The sequence below is a fragment of the Sinocyclocheilus rhinocerous genome, unplaced genomic scaffold (assembly GCF_001515625.1).
Source record: "Sinocyclocheilus rhinocerous isolate Xijiao unplaced genomic scaffold, SAMN03320098_v1.1 scaffold501, whole genome shotgun sequence".
NCBI classification, from domain to species: Eukaryota; Metazoa; Chordata; class Actinopteri; order Cypriniformes; family Cyprinidae; genus Sinocyclocheilus; species Sinocyclocheilus rhinocerous.
In genome coordinates, this window is record NW_015639766.1 from 13,162 (window position 1) to 26,439 (window position 13,278).

Here is a 13,278-nt window from a genome sequence, read left to right on the forward strand (position 1 = left end):
AACAATTTTATCACAGCCACAACAAACAAAACGTCAAATTCTAAGAACTTAAAGAAAACACCCTCCAAACCAGTCCCTGTCCCTACTGTTGTCATTCCTCAACAGCTTATCATTCCAATCGGTATTGGCAGTTGGTATGGAAAGGCCATTTTGGATACAGGAGCAAGCTATACCATGATCCATGAAAGCCTGTGGAGAAAGCTCTTCTTGCCAGAAGAACTCAAGCCTTGGTCACTTGGCCCACTGTACCTAGCAAATGGTGAAGCAGAAGTCCCATTAGGATGGGTTCAATTGCAAATCAATATGCATGACAGAACTTTTACTCTACCTGTTGCTATCCTTTCCCCCCAAGCACTTGCATATGCTGTGATTTTAGGGTTGGATTTCATTTTCTTCAGTGGCTTACAAATAAATGTCATCGATGGAAAATACTCAAGACTGTTATTACTCGAAAATACTATTCAAGACTACTCCACAGGAGGATTATTCTTTTCAACCTGGTAATGCCAGTGTACCTGATGTCACTCACAGCATGCCTAGCCCTTCATGCCAAAAACCAGAGCAACCTCCAAGGACACTCAACCCGTTCCTCTCACTATTGAGTTCTGTTCCTCCACCCCAACCTGCATTCATAACGTCTTCTGTCAAGGCAAACGTACAAACATTAATCGACACAGCAGTAAGTGAAGCACATCTATCTCCCATTGACAAACAAATGTTAAAGACCATCCTAGAAACCAACATTCAAGTGTGTGCTTTACAACCTGGACGTACTGATGTTCTGAAACACTATATTTATACCAACCATCAGGTCCCTATCAAACAGCGTCCTTACCGCATGTCACCTGCCAAGCAATTTTTTGTAAAGGAGCAGCTTGAAGAAATGGTGGAGGCAGGAATTGCCATGGACTCCCAGAGTAAGCCTAAGACTGCATTCATCACACCTTCTGGACTCTACCACTTTAATGTAATGCCTTTCGGTCTGAAAAATGCCCCAGCCACCTTCCAGAGGCTAATGGAGACTGTACTGGGAAAGTTGAGAGGAGAAAGATGCTTTGTCTACATTGATGATATTATAATCTATTCACCATCAATGGCACAACACTTCAACGACCTACAATCTGTCTTTCATAAGCTACAGGAGGCTGGACTGACAATCAACCTGAAAAAGTGCAAGTTTTGCCTTAAAGAGATTACATTCCTGGCTCATGTTGTAAGCATAAATGGCATTTCTGCAGACTCAAGCAAGGTTGAGGCCATTAGATCTTACCCTGTGCCACGAAACATCAAAGAGGTCCAGTGCTTTCTAGGACTAGCCGGTTGGTACCACCGGTTTGTTCCAAATTTTTCTCAAATAGCTGAACCCATAAATGCACTAAAGAAAAAAGGGCATTTGTTTCACTGGACACCACACTGACAAGAAGCCTTTGAACAATTAAAGACTCACCTTACTTCACCTCCCATCCTGGGCCATCCAAACCTCCAGTTACCCTTCATGGTGCACACCGATGCCAGCGACACAGGTCTTTGAGCTGTGCTAACACAAAGGAAAGACCAAGGGATGAAAGTAGTTATTGCTTATGCAAGTGGAGCACTGAATAAGGCTGAAAGCAATTACACCGCGACAGAGAAAGAGTGTCTTGCAGTCATATGGGCACTTGAAAAGTGGCAGCATTACTTGGAGTACCAAATGTTCACCGTAGTCACAGACCACATGGCTCTCCAATGGGTTATGAGCTCACCAAAGTCCACCAGTCACCTCATCAGAAGGGCCTTAATATTGCAAAAGTTCGATTTCATCATTGAATACAGGAAAGGTAAACTCAATGTGGCACCTGATGCTCTTTCTATAGTTCCCAGTATACCAGGATGTAACCTATACTCCAGCCAGAAGGACACTGATGAACTGCCAGTCACTACTGCAACCATTTGGGAAGAGCAACACAAGGATTCTGAAATCATAAAATTGTTCAAAGCCATGGCACAAGACAACAACACGTGGAAAGACAAGTATGAGGTTATCGAAGATAAACTTTATTACAAGACTTACCTATCAAAGGACGCAGTCTCATACCATCTGTCCTTCAATACTACCACTCCAACCCTCTAAGCGGTCATGGTGGTATATTCAAGACCTACAAACGATTGCAACATGTTGTTTTTTGGCCTCGAATGTGGACCGACGTAAAACGCCATGTCAAGTGTTGTGAAAAATGGCAAAAGCTCAAATATGAAAATCAGAAACCAGCTGGCAAACTACAACCAATTACGGTATCGCAACCCAATAAGATGGTAGGAGTGGACATAATGGGCCCTTTGCAAAGTAGCACTCGCCGAAATGAATACCTTCTAGTTTTTGTGGATTACTTCTCTCGATGGGTTGAGCTCTTTCCAATACGCAGTGCAATTGCGAAAACCATAGCGACGATTCTCCGAATGGAAATCCTCACCCGATATGGAGTACCGGACTTCATCCTGTCGGACCGTGGGACTCAGTTTGTTTCTTCCATATTCAAAGAGCTGTGTGAGAAATGGAGTGTTACCCCAAAATTAACAACTGCATATCACCCACAAACAAATATGATGGAAAGAATTAACCGCACCTTAAAATGCATGATCTACTGGACTCATATGTGGATGAAAACCATAAAAAATGGGATCAGTATTTACCTGAGCTTCGTTTTGCACTAAACTCAGCCGTTCAAGAAAGCACTGGCATGTCCCCTGCAGAGCTCCAGCTAGGAAGGAAACTACAAGGCCCCATGGACAAGTTACTTCCAGGTAAAAATCTCTCACCATCAAGTCCAGCCTATGATTTTCATCAATCACAACTCCAAGGTTCCTGGCTGTCCTTGAAGGAGTTATGGTTGACCAACCCATATGTATAGAGAAGTTGTGATGAAGTGCTGGGTTGGATGAGACCACGAGCAGTTCTGTCTTAGCAAGGTTGAGTTGAAGGCGATGGTCCTTCATCCAGCTAGAAATGTCTCTCAGACAGGCTGCAATGCGAGCAGCTACCGTCGGATCATCTGGCTGGAATGAGAAATAGAGTTGAGTGTCATCAGCATAACAGTGATAAGACAAGCCATGCTTCTGAATGACAGATCCTAATGATGACATGTAGATGGAGAAGAGAAGAGGTCCAAGCACTGAGCCTTGAGGAACCCCAGTAGCAAGAAGTTGTGACTTAGAAACCTCACCCCTCCAAGACACCCTGAAGGACCTACCTGAGAGGTAAGACTTGAACCATTGGAGTGTGGTTCCTGAGATGCCCATTTTTATGGGGGTGGACAGGAGGATCTGGTGGTTAACTGTGTCAAAAGCAGCAGACAGATCCAGCAAGATGAGTACTGAGGATTTGGAAGCTGCTCTTGCCAGTCTCAGGGCTTCAGTATCTGAGAGCAGGGCAGTCTCAGTAGAGTGGCCGCTTATGAAGCCAGATTGGTTGTTGTCCAGGAGGTTGTTCTGTGCAAGGAACTTAGAGAGTTGGTTGAACACAACTCTCTCAAGTGTCTTTGCAATGAACGGAAGAAGGTAGTTTTCTAAAAGTGCTGGATTTAGAGAGGGTTTCTAAAGCAGAGGGGTTACCCGAGCCTGCTTAAATGCTGTGGGAAATGTACCGGTGTGAAGAGAGGTGTTGATAATGTGAGTAAGCGCAGGAATGACTGAAGAAGAAATGGCCTGAAGTATGTGAGTGGGGATAGGATCAAGTGGACAGGTAGTAGGATGATTCGAAAGGATAAGTTTGGAAACGTCTGTCTCCGAGAGTGGAGAGAAGGAGGAGAGAGAGTGTGTATTTGTCGTTATGAAGTTATCATCGGTTTGTGGTGTGGAGAATTGCTTATTGATGTTTCTTGTTTTATTTATGAAGAATATTGCAAAGTCATCAGCTGTAAGAGTTGCTGAAGGAGGAGGGGGAGGAGGACAGAGAAGAGAAGAGAAGAGAAAGTTTTGTAAAGTGTGCGAGAGTCAGAACAGTTGTTAATTTTGTTGTGGTAGTATGTCGTTTTAGCAGTGGAGACATTTGCAGAGAACGAAGAGAGGAGTGACTGATACACATTAAGGTTGGTTGAGTTTTTTGATTTGCCCCATTTCCTCTCTGCAGCCCTGAGTCTAGAGCGATGTTCACGGAGAACATCGGACAGCCAGGGGGCAGAGGGGGTAGTACATGCTGGTCATGATGAAAGGGGGCAAAAGTTGTCTAAGCTAGATGTTAGAGTGGAGCAGAGAGTGTCAGTAGCACTGTTTGTGTCCAGTGCTGAAAACTGAGAGGGTGAAGGAAGTGAGGATGAAACCATAGAGGATAGGCGAGAGGGAGAGAGTGAGAGTAGGTTATACCGAAAGGTGACCTGCGGAGGAGTGTGTGCTATGTCAGGAGTTAGTGTGAGGTTAGAAGTGATGAGGAAGTGGTCTGAGGTGTGTAATGGAGTAACTAAAGTGTTGTCAGTGGAGAAATAGCGTGTGTAGATGAGGTCCAGTTGGTTACCTGATTTGTGAATAGCTGTAGTAGACACGTGCTTGAGGTCAAATGAGGCAAGAAGAGTGTTGAAGTCAGCAGCCTGGGGTTTTTCTAGGTGAATGTTGAAGTCACAGAGCAGTACCAGAGGAGTACCGTCCTCAGGAAGTTTGATAGTAACACATCCGACTCCTCCAAAAAGTTACTCAGTTGACCTGGGGCACGATAAGCAACTACAAAGTGGATTTTAACAGGGTGGGTAATAGTAATTGCATGTGATTCAAATGAACTGTTGCCAGTAATAGATGGTAGAAGATCAAATTTCCATTAATTTGAGATAAGTAGACCAGTACCTCCACCCCTCCCAATCGCGCAAAGGGTGTGGGAAAAAGTGAAATTAGTGGAGAGGGCTGCAGGAGTGGCAGTGTCCTCAGGTTTGATCCAAACCTCAGGCCATGTCCACACATACACAAGTATTTTTATAAACTGAGTTTTCTTCCGTTTTAAAAAAATCTCCGTCCACATGAAAACACAAACGCATGCTATGAAGAACTGTCAAGAGCATGCCAAACCAATAGGTGGCGATATAATCTCAACCTTAAAGCCATGTTGGCCAATCAGAAGCCTGAAAGTTTCCAGTAGGCGGAACAGCGCATGCTCCGACATCACAAGCCAAAAACTCCAGTTTCGCTGTCTATTTTTAAAAATCTTTACCCTGGCAGGAGTTTTCAAAAATGTTCGGTTTCAGTGACCTGGTGCTGCGTTTGCGTGTGGACGAACGGCCAAACTGCATAGAAAAAGCTGCGGTTTTAAAAATAACCACGTTCGTCTGGACAGGGCCTCAGTTAGGGCCATGAGGTTAAGACCGGAATGAGTAGCAACAGAAGGATTAAATTCTGCTTTGTTTACAGCAGATTGGCAGTTCCAGAGACCAAATGAAATAGAGAGTGAAGTAGTAGAGGACATAGGGACAGTACGCAGATTATTAGGATTGGCCTGCCTCCAACGTACAGTGCGTGCTTTCCGAGTGTTAGTAGTAATAGTAGAGATTTGAAAGCACATAGTGAGTACAATTGTCTAAACAAGTATATGAGAACAAGCTGTACAAAAAGTAAAGAAAGGGGAGAAAAGCAATACTCGAGTGCCTTGTCGGTGTCCTTGCTCGGTGGAGTCGTGCAGGTAGAGTCAATGGTCTTTACACTCGTCGGTCTTCACTTGAGGAGGGCTTCACAGGAAGGCTGCCGCGGTGAACTAACCAATTTTATACTCGCCTGATTACTCGTTATTAAAGTCAGCTGGCCACGCCTTACTACTTAGCAATCCGAAACTGGAAAGTCACGCGATATGCACGAGAACAAACGAGACTAGAGCACGCGTTTACCACGGTAAACACAGTAATCAAAACAATGTTTCCTAGCAACGACAACTGCGCTAAAATCTAATTAGAACAGAAAACAAAACACTTACAAACTGCTGTCCTCTTCTGCTGCTCGACTGCTTCTTCTAACAAGTGCTTGCAAATAGGTAAATAAGTACTGTTACTGACTTTGGCCATGCCTTACTACTTAGCAAACTGAAACTGGAAAGTCACGCGATATAAGCGATGTAAGTGAAGTAGTAAGCGATGTTTAAATACCTCATTCATTCATTCATGCTGCAAAAATGCTTTTCTTAGTGAGTATTTTGGAATCTAAATTAAGTGCATTTTACTTAAAACAGGAAAAATAATATTAATGCAAATGGAAACAATATTATTTTTCTTACCCCATTGGAGGATAATTTGCAAAATAAGAAAAATGCACTTAAAAGACTAAATACCTTATGTCATTTTTCTTATGTAGAAAATGCATCTTGATTTAAGAATCTTTAGATATTTTGACTGGAAACAACAAAACAAAAATACTAAGAAAAGCATTTTTTGCAGTACTGGTACATTCATTCATTGCACATATTTTCATCATACAGACACTGTGAAAGTGACAAAAACGGCATGTCCTATACTGAATCCTGTAGATGAGGAGGCTGCATTCATTCGTAAGGAGTTACATTTACATTGGGAGAGGATTATTTTGATTATTATTATTTTTTAATTGTATTTATTTATTTATTTTTGCCATATCCACATGCATATTTATTTGAGCGGTACCATTTTTAAATGGTAATGTTCTATATAACATCAGGGATGCAGAACACATTAGTAAGGCCGCTGTATGCAGAGCGGTGAGGAAAGTGTGTCTCGCTCTCACGCTCTTTCTTATAATATTTGTGTAGTTTTCCGAGCACAAACCCATCGAAAATTAAGCTGATTACTGTATGGAATGGAATGATGCCAGATGGAAGGGTTCGAGATATCTGCCGTAACCACCACCACAGCTGCTAAATTTATTTGACCATCTTTATTTCCTACAAATAGAAAAGCAACAGTTATTCTTTTTCCTGTTGGATATTAATATTCTTCCAATACTTGGTATTGTGGCCGCGTTTACCACGGTAAACACAGTAATCAAAACAATGTTTCCTAGCAACGACAACTGCGCTAAAATCTAATTAGAACAGAAAACAAAACACTTACAAACTGCTGTCCTCTTCTGCTGCTCGACTGCTTCTTCTAACAAGTGCTTGCAAATAGGTAAATAAGTACTGTTACTGACTTTGGCCATGCCTTACTACTTAGCAAACTGAAACTGGAAAGTCACGCGATATAAGCGATGTAAGTGAAGTAGTAAGCGATGTTTAAATACCTCATTCATTCATTCACTCTGCAAAAAATGCTTTTCTTAGTGAGTATTTTGGAATCTAAATTAAGTGCATTTTACTTAAAACAGGAAAAATAATATTAATGCAAATGGAAACAATATTATTTTTCTTACCCCATTGGAGGATAATTTGCAAAATAAGAAAAATGCACTTAAAAGACTAAATACCTTATGTCATTTTTCTTATGTAGAAAATGCATCTTGATTTAAGAATCTTTAGATATTTTGACTGGAAACAACAAGACAAAAATACTAAGTAAGAAAAGCATTTTTTGCAGTGCTGGTACATTCATTCATTCATTGCACATATTTTCATCATGCAGACACTGTGAAAGTGACAAAAACGGCATGTCCTATACTGAATTCTGTAGATGAGGAGGCTGCATTCATTCGTAAGGAGTTACATTTACATTGGGAGAGGATTATTTTGTTTGTTATTATTTTTTAATTGTATTTATTTATTTATTTTTGCCATATCCACATGCATATTTATTTGAGCGGTACCATTTTTAAATGGTAATGTTCTATATAACATCAGGGATGCAGAACACATTAGTAAGGCCGCTGTATGCAGAGCGGTGAGGAAAGTGTGTCTCGCTCTCACGCTCTTTCTTATAATATTTGTGTAGTTTTCCGAGCACAAACCCATCGAAAATTAAGCTGATTACTGTATGGAATGGAATGATGCCAGATGGAAGGGTTCGAGATATCTGCCGTAACCACCACCACAGCTGCTAAATTTATTTGACCATCTTTATTTCCTACAAATAGAAAAGCAACAGTTATTCTTTTTCCTTTTGGATTTTAATATTCTTCCAATACTTGGTATTGTGGCGTTCTCCTCTTCATCTGTTCTTCATTATTTTTGCGAGCCTTAGAAGTCAGAAGTCAGTAGAAGTCAGATGTTAATGTAATTTACTCTAATTAATAAATGCAACAGTTTGGATTAGAGAACATTTAATTATATGAAAAGAGCATTAACCCCTTAACTGTCACCCCCCCCCATTTTTTAAAATAGGCATGAAAGTGCACTATCCAAACTTAAATATTACATGTTTTACTCTAAAATTGGTATAAAATTAAAGCCTTATGTATAAATAAGTTATGTTCCAAATTTGAAGTTAATATGAAAAAAATTGAGGTTCATGTGAGATTTTATTTAGGGTGTCATACCACAAACAGCCACCGGGTGCCATCCAAACTCCATTGAATTTTTTTAATGCATTTTTCTGTCAAAAATGTCTAGATTTCTCTGTCAATATTAATTATATCTCAAAATATTGGATCCTGAGACTCAGACCTTTCCAATTATATGTTTTTTGTTAAGATTATAAAAAGGTTTGATTCTAAAAGACCGTAATACATTTTGTAATATGACACTTGACACTGCCCACTAAGGGGGGGGAGACCGCCAAAAGATTTTAAAGTACCATTTCCATGGTAACGCAATTTCCGATTTCAAAATGGTTTTCACAGGATGAATGGGCTTCTAAGCTTTCAAATGATATATCATTTATGATGATTACTAAAATATTTGATAGAGAAAAAGGACAACAAAAAAAAGAGCGACAAGCGTCCCACAGGTGGGACGGTGACAGTTAAGGGGTTTTAAACTGTGGAAAAAGCTGCAGCGCACTGAAATACAGTAGACACTGAATGATTTTTATTTAATATGTCAAATGCTTGTAAAGTCATATAGCCTATTTGAAGCGATGGCGCCACAGACGGCAGCCTCAGTGTTTGGCTCTCCAGTGTTTGTACTGTTTTTGTTAGTTTTTCCTGTTTTTTGTTTCTCAAACACGATCAGTTTTACCAGGGATGAGCTGCTGAACATTCGGCAGAACACACCACACAATCTTCTACCGGATTTCGTTTATTCGGACGTTTTGCTGAACGTTGTACTTGGCGGAGCAGCTGCACTGATCAAGCGCTTAAGGACGCGCAGACGGGGGAAGAGAGCCGGCGTGCTCGTGAAGCTCACAAACATACTTGGCAATAAAGCTCTTTCTGATTCTGATTCTGATTCTACACTCATGAACGTTTTATGCTTAAAGCTTTACCTGGATTGAATTGTGTTTTTATACTTCATTTTAGCTGTTTTTTTTCTCTTTTTTCTTTTTCTATTGCCTGTAGGATGGAAATTAATATTACTTAAATAATTTACTGTTCTGCCACTTTTTACCTTTTATATTATAACAGTGATTAAGAATTAAAGTGACGTATTGACGTATTGATGAATCATCATTTCGGAGCTCCATTGATCACGGCTTTTCATAGTCGTGGTGCACACACTAACTCAGAGTCCATCTACATAGAGTCAATTGAACTAACTCAATTCAGCTGTTCTGAACCAGAAAACTCAGAGTTTCCCATCTCAGGGTAAGTCAACTCAGAGTTCAAGTTTCAACTCAGAGTTGGTTGAACTTCCTTATTGAAACGGGCCCTTGGAGTCAAGTCAAGTCAAGTCACCTTTATTTGTATAGCGATTTATACAATACTGGTTGTGTCAAAGCAACTTTACAGTGTTAAACAGGAAAATAGATTGTCAATAATGCAAGAAGACAATATCAGAGTCATTTTCCCAGCTAAAGTCAGTTCATTGATGATTCAGTGATGTCATCATCCAGTTCAGCTCTCTTCCAACAGTGTCTGTGCAATCAGTCAAGCGTCCCCAACTAAGCCATCCAAAGGCGAGAGTGGCAAGGAACCAAAACTCCATCATTGACAGAAATGGAGAAAAATCCTTGGGAAAAACCAGGCTCCGTCAGGGGGCCAGTGCTCCTCTGGCCAGACGACACCAGCATGGTGTGGTTTAATTACAGTTTGCAACACAGGTGCAGAGGACTTGTGGTCTTGTGCCGATGGTTGTCAAGGTGATGTGGTCTTCGCAGGGGATCTGTCTCTGGGGCGCATCTAGTTGACATAGTCTCTGCTGACATTCAGAGCTGTAGAGGTCATCTCTAGGTGCTGATCCACCATCTGATCTGGATATAGACTGGATCCGTATGGCTACGGTGACCTCAGAACAAGAATGAAAGATACTAATATTAGCGTAGAAGAGTGGCATCTACGCTAATATTAGTATCTTTCATTCTCCTGGTTCCGGTTGACCTAATTAATGCAGCCTAACAATCCTTTAACAGGTTTGAATTATAGAAATGTGATAGTGTATTATGTATAAGCCAAGTTAAAGAGATGGGTCTTTAATCTAGATTTAAACTGACAGAGTGTGTCTGCCTCCCGAACAATGCTAGGTAGATTGTTCGAGAGTTTGGGCACTAAATAGGAAAAGGATTTTGATTTTGATATTCTAGGTATTAGGGCTGCACGATTAATCAAATGCGATTGTCATGCGCATCTTGTCAGTAAAGCCGGTTCTGTGATTAGTAGTAAATCTCCAGCACATGCTTTCAGATGGAGCTTAGTTACGTTGAATTAATGAAAGCAGTTAAATCTTCTGTTTATTCTGCAACTGCTATAGGGATTTCCTGGGTTTCTTCTGTGAGGCGTATTTGGAGTTGACAGAACCGGGGTAATGTGGTCGTACTTCCTGGTTCTAGTAAGAACTCTAGCTACTGCATTTTGGACCAGCTGGAGTTTGTTTATTAAGCGCACAGAGCAACCACCCAATAAAGCATTACAATAATCTAACCTTGAAGTCATGAATGCATGAATCAACGCTTCTGCATTTGACTTTGAGAGCATAGGTCGTAATTTAGATATATTTTTAAGATGGAAATATGCAGTTTTACAAATGCAAGAAACATGTTTTTCAAAGGAAAAATTGCTATCAAATAGCACACCTAGGTTCCTAACTGATGAGGAAATTAACAGGGCAGCCATCAAGTGTTAGACCGTGTTTTAGGTTATTACATGCAGAGGTTTTTGGTCCAATAATTAAAACCTCAGTTTTTTCAGAATTTAGCAGTAGGAAAATACTAGTCATCCAGTTTTTTATATCAACTATGCATTCCGTTAGTTTTGCAAATTTGTATGTTTCATCGGGCCGCAAAGAAATATAGAGCTGAGTATCATCAGCATAACAGTGAAAGCTAACCATGTTTCTTGATGATATCTCCCAAGGGTAATATGTAAAGTGTGAAAAGCAACGGTCCTAATACTGAGCCTTGTGACACTCCATACTGTACTTGTGAATGATAGGATATCTCGTCATTTACTGCTACAAATTGATGACTGTCTGATAAGTAAGATTTGAACCATGACAATGCAATTCCATTAATGCCAACATAATTTTGTAGTCTACTCAAAAGAATGCTGTGGTCGATAGTGTCAAACGCAACACTAAGACCCAGTAGCACTAATAGAGAAATACAACCACGATTGGATGGTAAGAGCAGGTCATTTGTGACTCTGATGAGAGCAGTCTCTGTACTATGATAAGGTCTAAATCCTGACTGGAAATCCTCAGAGATACCATTTCTCTCCAAGAAGGAACATAGCTGAGAGGATACTGCCTTTTCTAGTATTTTTGACAGAAAATTGACAGAATGTTTATAACAGTAATCTTGGGAGGTAGCCTCATTTATAATAATGTAATCATCTGGTTTTAGCCAGGTTTCTGTCAAACAGAGCACATCTAAGTTATGATCTGTGATCATTTCATTTACAAAAAGCGCTTTTGTTGAAAGGGATCTAATATTCATTAAGCCAAGTGTAGTGGACAGCACATTCCAGGGCCCAGTTTATGGCAGGGCCCCTCTCTGACCACAATAGTAGACAAAGGTTTGCTACATTTTGATTGGGTCTTGGTGGACTAACGTAAGCAAACTTTCCAGTGCCATCAGATAAATATGCTAGGACAACATCCAGACACCTCTTAGAGGGCAAGAAGAAGACGTCTGGTACCAAGCCCAAGAAGGACAGGACTTCTCATTGGTCAAAATGCAGTTTCTGCCCTTCATCCACCCAGAGACTGATTCCTAAGGTTCTGCTCTGCGTTTCCCGATAACGGTGTCTCTTAGCGCGCTACTAAGACTCTAAAGGTACACCTTAACTAGGGGTATACCGTTCCTAGGTGTGTTCCCCGAACTATACCTTAGGATGTTGCTTAAGGTAAACCTTCTAACGTGCGACGTTAGCAGGTGCTGTCCATGGCGGTGGTGCTGAATAGGTTGATATCGATGGCTCGAGAATCGATTGTTCACTATATACAGGAGCTCCTTCACTGCGTTATAGAGCGGGTAAAGTATTGAGAAAGCGATGTTCATTATAAAGAAGCACTTTAGAAATATTAGAAATTGCATTTATCGGGGCTCACTGCATTTATAAAATAATCCAAATTAAAAAAATTAACTTAAATGATTTTAGCAAATGGCTGCAATATAACAAAGAGTGAAAAATTTAAGGGGATCTGAATACTTTCTGTACCCACTGTATATACCCTAAACTTGCAAATGCAAATATATTTTTGGTAGCACAATCTGATAGGTAGCATGTTTCATCGGTACACCGCCAGCAGCTGAATTTCGGGGCTTAGGGGGTAGCTCTGTCGAGTTTGTCTCGACAAAATTGGACCAACAAGATGTAAAAGCTGCTGAATTTGCTCCCGTGGCAGGCAAAATTTTTGTAGAATTGTATCTTTTGACATGTGTAGCATTTGGACCAATCAGACACACAACTTTTTGTTATATTTAACAAATAATATCTACCGCCCCCTCACCTAACCAAAGGGCCAATTACGAGGGTCTATGGCCCCTTCCCCCGAAATGCAACTAACACCTTAAAAGGGCAAAACAGGCCTCTGATTCCATGGCAACCATAGACAAACCATCTGATAAAACTAGTTTTATTGCTTAAAGGAATGCGGGCCGAGCAACTCTCCCTCCATGTCTCCTAAGGAAAGACACATATTGCCCATAAAAATGGACTCTTCTCTAATTAATTCATAGGAAAACCTTTCTTTGAATGAACACACATATACTTCAGGTCATTGTGTATGTTGTTACTGTCCTTGTATATTGTATTTTATATTGTATACTGTTTTATGCAGGCTTATGAAACAACCACTCGTTCATGTAATCTTACCTATATGTAATCCTACCATGT